This window comes from Vigna unguiculata, chromosome 2 (genome assembly GCF_004118075.2).
Source record: "Vigna unguiculata cultivar IT97K-499-35 chromosome 2, ASM411807v1, whole genome shotgun sequence".
NCBI classification, from domain to species: domain Eukaryota; kingdom Viridiplantae; phylum Streptophyta; class Magnoliopsida; order Fabales; family Fabaceae; genus Vigna; species Vigna unguiculata.
Genome location: NC_040280.1, coordinates 8,338,458 through 8,347,524, shown reverse-complemented (window position 1 = coordinate 8,347,524; position 9,067 = coordinate 8,338,458). Strand labels below are relative to the sequence as shown.

The 9,067-nt window shown below is 27.4% G+C and overlaps 1 long non-coding RNA gene across 1 annotated transcript; it reads left to right on the top strand.

Annotated features, from left to right (window-relative positions):
- Positions 1-3,479: 3,479 nt before the first annotated feature.
- On the top strand, positions 3,480-6,006 carry LOC114174249. The gene is made up of 4 exons (XR_003602672.1): positions 3,480-3,944; positions 4,032-4,123; positions 5,513-5,636; positions 5,787-6,006. It is a non-coding gene; the product is annotated as an uncharacterized LOC114174249 (long non-coding RNA).
- Positions 6,007-9,067: the final 3,061 nt, after the last annotated feature.

Genomic DNA, 9,067 nt, shown 5'->3' with positions numbered 1-9,067 from the left:
TTCAAAAATCTTCGTAAATTTCAACGTAGCTTATTGAATAAACTTTATAAATCAATACTTACGTCTTTCAATATAAATGTCACAAATATAAAGAATAAATTGAAAACTTTTTCGTCTTCCAAGAATTTTGCATTTTGAATTATGACTATTTATTATGAACAACAACAATCGTGATTTGTGGGACTCAATGAATCATGAAGTATCAATCAAACACATAAATAGAGTTTAAGACATTCACGAAAAATATTATTTATCAATTTTAAGTATATAAAAAATATAAAAATTTTATATCATCATGTTGTTTTTTGAGATGTTATATGCTTCTTTATTTATCGCTAATGATTAAGACAAAATGCAAAATCTTCTTCTATTAATGTGCTTGAAAACCGATTGATCTAATATTACTTATTATGGTTGTATTCTTAACTTTATATCAATTATGGTTTTAAAATATTGCATTGGAAACCAAAATCATTCTTAACTTTATATCAATTTATGATTAAATTTAAATATTAATTTAAGAATAAATTTATATTTATGTAGGATTAATGTAATATTATCATTTTATATTTTTATATAATATTACATTACATTGAATTTACATTAGAAACTATTTTTTTTCATTTAATGTCCTTCGAAACTGAACTTTTCTTATAGTTGATTTTTGTAAACATCAAGCAGTAGATAATATTAGGTAATATATTCCTTCCGTGTGTTTTTAGAATAAATTTCAAAATTAATTCATTGAAAATAATATCATTTTTAAGTTGTGAAAAATTAATCATAATACATATAATAATATTAATAAATTTTTGATTCAAATTTGAAATCGTAACAGACAGTAAAAGAAAGAGAATGTGATAAAAAAAATTAAATTTAACATTTAAAATGAAAAATATATACAAAAAGTTAATTTTTGTAATAAATACTTTAATATTTCTGAGAAAAATATATAAATTCAAATATTCAAAAAATTTGATGACCCATAATGATATAATAATATATTATAAAATATAATAATATGTAACAATGTAAATATAAAATATAATAATATTAATATAATTAAAATATAAGGTAAAAAATAAAAATTATAAAATTTTTAAACTTTTAAAGATATGGAAATAATTAACTATTTCAATTTCAATATTATTGCAAGATTAAAATTCATATATTGTGAAAATTGGAATTCGAAGAAGTATATACAGTAACATCTTCTCTAAAAGCAATTACCAAACTGAAACTTTAGAATGAAAGTGGTACTATTTGACTAATTAAACAAAAAATATACCAATAAAATTTAAATTTTAACATTAAAAAAAATTGTAAAATAGTGTAGGTTTTTCAATAGATTCTTATAATGTCTCTAAACAACTTTCAAATATTTTTAACTTATAAGAAAGGTTCGTATTTTATATATTATCAAAATCTGAAAAATGATAAATTAAAAAAATTTAATGAAAATACATTAATATTCACAATTAAAAACAATAAAAGTTAAAAATATGATATAGAAAATAAACAAGTAATATAATATTTAGGAACAAAAGATCTATGGTTCTTAATAATATAATAATATATTAACATATTAGTCCTAATATAATAATAATAGTAAAAATAATTAAAATATGGTGTAAAATAATAAATAAATAATTGTAAAATTTAAATATGAATTTTTAAATATTTTTCACATATTTTTTGACATTTTACACAAACTTAAACAATAATTTAAAAAATAATTTTTATAACATAGACATTGGTATATCATTACAAGTTAAAATTATACATTCTTAAAATTTTTAAAGATATAAAAATCACTAATAATCTCGATTTCAATATTTTTTTTTCTAAATTAGGATATGTATTGTCAAATTTGAAATTCAAAATATATAGTAATAAAGTTTGAATTTAAATTCTAAATTTTAAAAGCTATGAAATATGGGAGCAAAGTTAAAATTTGAAATTCAAAATCCAAAAAAATTGTAAAAAATGGACTCCAATAGAAGAGTCTATCAACGTCTAACCTTTGTATTTTTGCATAGTGTACTATTTATATTTGTCTACATAGTCTACATTTTGTATGTTTTGATTGTTTACTATTTATATTTTGTTTGCAGTCTAACATTTGTATCTTTAAAGAATCTACTATTTATATTTAGGTGTAATTAGTCGGATAATACTCACTTTTGTTTGGATATGTCAGTTTCATACCCACTTTTACAAAGGTGTCAATTGGGTCCTAACTTTGAAAAAGATGTCTCAATCAGGTCCCTTTGAGAAAAAAATATTAACACCATTAATGGTATCGATATTTAAAATGACTTACAAGAGTGAAAGGAACCTAATTGAGACATTTTTTCAAAAGTTGGGATTCGATTGACACATTTTTAAAAGTGAGTACCAAACTGAGACATCTGAAGAGAGTGAGTACTATCTGACTAATTAAACATTACATTTATATGCACGATCTATCATTTGTAGCTTTATATCGTTTACTCTTCACATTTTTTTGTATCGTCTAATGTTTCTATCTTTATTAAGTCTACTCAACAATTTCTATATCGTCCATCATTTTAATTATTAGAGAAACAACTATTATATTTTTCTACATTTTTTACTCAATATTTCATTCAAAATTAAATTTGATTTCTTAATTTTAATTATCTAAATCTTAATATATTATTTAAAATAGTTATATATAATACATTTTATTAAAAATATATATAAATAACTTAAATACATTTTTATTATAAAATCAATTAAAATATTATTATTGAATTTTATAAAATAAAATTTATATTAAATTTAATTATACTTTTATAATTTCAAATTAATTTAATAAATATACTATAATTTTTAATTTTAAAATACTAGTTTACAACATTTTTCCACAATGTTTCTTTTCTTTCTATCTCTTATCATCATATTTTGAATATATCTGATTTCATAATTTTCTTTCCTTTCCTTATGAAGGTAATATAACATTACTGTAATTATCGGTGTGGCTGTTCTCATTTTACTCTATTTATCTAAATAATGTATTATGTAATTATATAATTGATCAGTAGCATCAAACCAAACTAGTGAGCAATGTGTTAATTAGTATGTGCGTGCCTGCATGATGATATATATGTTTATATGTCTGTGTTGATTGTGATTCTACTTGCAGGTATGTGGCCAGACTCACTGAGCTTCAGTGATGAAAAGATGGAGCCTGTTCCAACGAAATGGAAAGGAGACTGCCAAAATGGAACTGCTTTCGATTCATCTCGATGTAATAGCCGACATTGCTTTTCTTTATACCACCTATGAATATAAATTTTTTTTGTTAAATTAGGATGATATATGTGTTTATACATAGTTTGGATAAGACATATATAATTTAAGGTTATATTTCAAAGGAAATAAATATAATTAGTTTGATTTTATCTTGAAAGCTTCAGTGATGACAGTTTCTAAAATAGAGTCTTTGTGTGATTCAAACACAAATCTCATAATAATTCCTTTTTTATTCTTGCATCTCTCATTGCATGCTAATATATTCTTGGAAAATGATAAAATGACTACTAAAATTTGACTACTTTGTTACTCCCTAACATGACTTTTTAATTTCTGATTTCTTTTCCTTTTGAAACAATCCAAACTCTTGTCCAGCCTCTTCACGTGATGCAGTGGAGCAGGTCGGCAGTGAAGAAGGGTTCCAAGTTCCGAAAGTTCCTCGACGCCTTCTTCATTGACCGTAACTTCTTCCCAGCCATTCGCCTCATACTCCCCAACCTCGCGAGCGCGACTCTTACGGCCTCAAGGAATTCGTCCTCGCCACCTCCCTCATCGACGCCCTTGGCATCTCCCGTTACTCCCTCGATGCCCTCCGACTCATCAATTGGCGTAAAGGTGGCACCGCCACCAACGCTACAGTCGGAAATTTCGGCCTCGTCGCCATTGAGGTTAGTGCACGACGTCGTTTTGTCTGTTTTAGGGTTCTGTTATGTTGTGATGAGGTGAAAAGTGAAATGTTGTTGGTTTTGATCCAGGTGCTGCACAACAGGCAAGGGACCGCTTCAGGAGGGTTGACGATAAGGGAGTTGAATGAATTGCTTTACCGATTGGCTTCCGGTGAAAACAGGTTTGTTTGTTGTTGTTTACATTGAAGTTTCGCATGTGATTGTTGTAGGTGCTATGCGAGGTTGTATAAGTTCTGATAGTGGGAAAATTTTGAGAAAAAAAATTGAATGAACTTCGAGACAAATGCACAAGAAATGAAGTGGATTATCATGATAATCCTGAAAGGAGTTTCTCATTTATACCAGTAAATAAATTGATTTAATATCCTAAAATTAGCTTTGAGCCTATAATTAAAATTTGTTGCAGATATATAAAGTTGGGAATTAGTGAAAAAATATTTTTCATGAGTTCCATCCTGATGCAGAAGACTTGTTTAATGTTACTTGTGACTTAAAATTAGTTTGTGAAAAGCTAAGGGATTGGAATCATCAGCATAAGCGGCATGTTAGTTGTGATTTAAAAAAATAGTTTGAAATTTGTATAGTCTTCAATGATGTAATTAGTGTCTTCATTATTCTTTGAACTTGGGGCTTTAAATGTACTTGATACATGTTATGATAATTCTTGGTGAGAAATTAAGTGATGAGGAGGTGGAGCGGATGATTAAAGAAGTACACTCTAAGCATACAATGAATTTTTTTATTACAATTTTAATTTTATAAATACCTGCAATAGTTTTTTAGCAGTTGAAATTGATATTTTGTAGTTACTGTTTCTAGTTAATTCTAATGGTATTAATCCTGTTTTAGTTTTAAATACTCATTTTAGTAGTCTTTTAGAGTAGTTTATCAAGTGGTGCAAAGGAAAATTTTAAATATTTGCATAATTTTTAGTAGTTATTTTTATTTCCATTAATCTTTTGCTATTTTTAAGTTTGCATGAATTAGTAAATAGTTTGTCATAGTTGTTTTAAGCCTATGTAGTTTTAAGTTCTGTTTTTATTGGTTTTAGCTAGTCTCTTAGGTTCATAGGTCATATTTTAGATTTCATCCTTTCTTAAATAGATAGAAGTAAAATTATGTACTAAGCCTCTTTTTGTTCTTCTTTAAAGTTGGCTACAATGTTATGTGATTTCTCATACTTAAATGGTTGCATGAAAAATTGATTTCTCATAATCTATTAAAGGAAGTGATGTCAAAGATGTAATAGAGAAGATAATCTTCTCTTTCTCTGATTTGCATGAACCAATTTTCTACAATAAGCAAATCATGTCACATTATATAGTTACTGTCATTTAATTTCTGTTAGACAAATTTAAATTCAGCATTCACATTTCTGTTTAGATATTTATTGTGAATATTGCTCATGCTGCCAAGGGCCTTACATTTCTTCACTAATGAAGTAGATGTAGTATTCATACATTTCTTCACTAATGAAGTAGATGTAGTATTCAGGACCTCAAAATTTCTGTTAGTCTTGGGTTTCTAAAATTTGTTTTTGTGAATGACAGAATTATGATCCAAAACTCTCTGATAATGGGTTGACAAAAAATGGACTAGAAGGTGACAAGAGTCATGTTTGTACAAGGGTGATGGGCACCTTTGGCTACGTTGCTCTTGATTATATTGCCACAGGTATTAAGCTTTTCAAAAATGGGTGTGTGTTGTTTGAAAAATTACTTCATAAACAGTTTAAGGAAAAAATATCCTTTATATTATAACCATTAACATTTTTTCAGTTGTGTTATAACCACTGATATTTTTTCAATTGTGTATATTGTGAAGGTGACCTAAGGATAAGGAGTGACATATATAGTTTTGGAGTTCTTTTAAGCTTGAGAGAAGACGAACCTCCAATAGCGGCAACATGATGAAGACCTCTAAGAGCAAAAAGAGAAGAAGAATAGCTAAATCTAAATTTGCACAATTTCAAGAATATCCAATTTTCCATGACTTTTGTATGTATTATTAGTATTATTAATGTATTGTGTTATCTCATCAAACACATACAAGAATAGAAACAAAATACACTTTATTAACATTTTTTTAGTTAATATGTTTTTGTGGAAATAGAAAATAATGTATTTTATCAATTAAACATGGATTTCTTTTAGTAAAAGTTAAAAATTAATAAATTTTATATATAAATTAACACGTAATTGGATAATCATGAAAAAAATCCATGTGTCAGCTTAGGTAGACTTGTACAAAAAGTCTTCTTCAATTCCTCACTTATTTGTTTTTAAGTCATCAAATATGTTTGACAAGTTTTGTGTCATTTTTTTGAAAACCAGTCAAGTTAGTTAATTAGTTTGGGTTCATAAATTGTTAAGTGTAATTACATGGGTGGTTTATAACAAGTACATGTAAGTTGGTGTATACAAAAAATATTAATTTTTCAAGTTTTGGTAAACTTGTACAAAATGTCATTTCCAACTCTTCACTTATTTGCACTTGGGTCATCAGATATGTTTATTTGCACTTGGATCACCAAATATGTTTGATAGGTATTGTGTCATGTTTTTTGGAGACCAATGAAGCCAATTAATTATTTGGGTTTATAACCAGTTAAATGTAATAACATTTGTGGACCATAACAAGTACATGTGAGTTGTGCACAGAAAAAATTAATTTTACAAGTTTTGGTAGACTTGTGTAAAAAGTTCTTTTCAACTCCTCACTTATTTGTACTTGGGTAACTAGATATGTTTGACAGATTTTGTGTCATTTTTTAGGAGACAAGACAAACTAATTAATTAGTTTGGGTTCATAAAAAATTTATTGTAATTACATTGATTGTCTATAACAAATACATGTAAGCTGGTGTGTACAAAAAAGATTAAGTTTACAAATTTTGGTAGACTTGTACAAAAAGTCATTTTTAGCTCCTCACCTATTTGCACTTGGGTCACCATATATGTTTGATATGTTTTGTGTCATTTTTATTGGATATCAGTGAAGCCAGTTAATTAGTTTGAGTTCATAACTATTTAATTGTAATTACATTGGTGGTCCATAAGAAATACATGTAAGTTGGTGTTAAAGAAACAGTTAATTTTACAAATTTTGGTAGACTTCTACAAAAAGTTTTTTTAGCTCGTCATTTATTTGCACTTGGGTCACCATATATGTTTTGACAGGTTTTGTGTCATTTTATTTGGAGACCAGTCAGGCCAGTTAATTAGTTTGGATTCATAAGTAGCTAATTGTAATTTGTAATTACATTGTTGATCTATAACAAGTACATGTAACTTGATATATACAAAAAAGATTAATTTTGCAAGTTTTGTTAGACTTGTACAAAAAGTCTTTCATAGTTCCTCACTTATTTGTACTTGGATCACCATATGTGTTTGACAGATTTTATGTTATTTGTTTTGGAGACCAGTTAAGCCAATTAATTACCACTAAGCTTCAACGAGTAATAAATTCAAGAGAACCAACGTTTTGGAACTTTTTTTTGGTAACACTATCCTCCTGAAAAAGAAAAAACTGAAAATTGTTATAGAAAGAACATCCCATTTTCATTTTACAAATAACTAAAGATTCCAACCATAAATACTTGGCTTTGCAAATATGCATTCCAAGTACTGATTTGACATTTGACCATTAAAAACACTTGATTTACTTACAAAATTATTGAAGCACTGGAACTTGGCATTTTAAAGCACAGGCCAGCATTATATTTCGTAAATTTGGCAAGACTTGTTGAATAGCTCGTTTATGCTCGAAAGGCAAAGCTGGGAGTGCCCATTGTCCCTGAAAAATGAATAGCAGGAGCTGGTTAAACCAAAAAGAAGCACAAAGACACCAAGAAGAAGAAAAAAGAAATCTAGGCTACATTTGAACCAACGTCGTTCTCTCCTTTCCAAGCTTGCAGGTTGGGGAGAATGAGATGAACGATTGGGAAGAAGTTACGGGCAAAAGGCGTCGAGGAACTTTCGAAGGTTGGAGCATTTTTTCACTGCCGACTTGCTCCATTGTATCCTTATGAAGAAACTAAATAACAAGCTGAGTTTAGATTGTTCCAAAAGAAAAAAAAAATTAAAAATTAAAAAGCCACGTCAGGGAGTAACAAAGTAGTCAAATTTTGGTAGTCATTCCATCATTTTCCTATATTCTTTCGGCCGAACCAGTCACATCACAATCGTTTTGAATAGTATTGCATTATAACTAATCAAGTTTGTTTTAATTTAAATGTTAATTAATCCTTTAAGTGTATAACAGTTACAAAGCATATATACCTAGAGGTATAAACACATTATAGCCACCCGAGAATTCTATATAAAAAGTATGATTTATGAACAGATAAATTGGTTTCTCTTTTTGCTCCTATTTTAAGTTGCAGTGTAAAGACATCCTTGACGCAATAACCTTTTCTTATAATGTTAAAATACCTATAGCATTGATAGTACGTTGCATTATGGTAGGTCGTTTTCTTTTATTCTATTTTTCAGTATTAAATCAATGGCATCTTCTATGGTGGGGCCATGGGAGGAAACTTTCCCGTCACGTTATTACAACTTTGGTGTTAAGGGGTTATGGTGAATTGTATTTATGTTGAAAATATTGGTCGGTAATATTATAATAGTATAATATAATATTAAATAATATTATTTGATTCTTAATAATTTATGTGAGTATGTATTAGTAAAGATATTAGTTAAATTTATCTTTATTATTATTATTATTATTATATATATATATATATATATATTAACATTATATTTTTATCTCATAAATATATAATTTAGGGGACTAATATGAAAGTGTGGTTTTGATAATTATTATGTATTTGCCGCATGTAATTGGGTATTTAGGTTGTTATTTTCTTGTGATGTTTTGATAGTGGAACAATTAAAATATTTAATATATGTATATATAAGAAAAGTAAAATAATATAATTGGTATCCAGGAGTGTTACCTTTTGAAATGAAGTGAGATTCACGTAATTGGATAATTGAATATACTTTAAATTAAAATAAGATACAGGCGATAGTCACAAACCAGTGGGTTTGGAAGTGTCTGGTGCTTGGCATCGAGAGGTTTCCGCCAGACGATCTGCG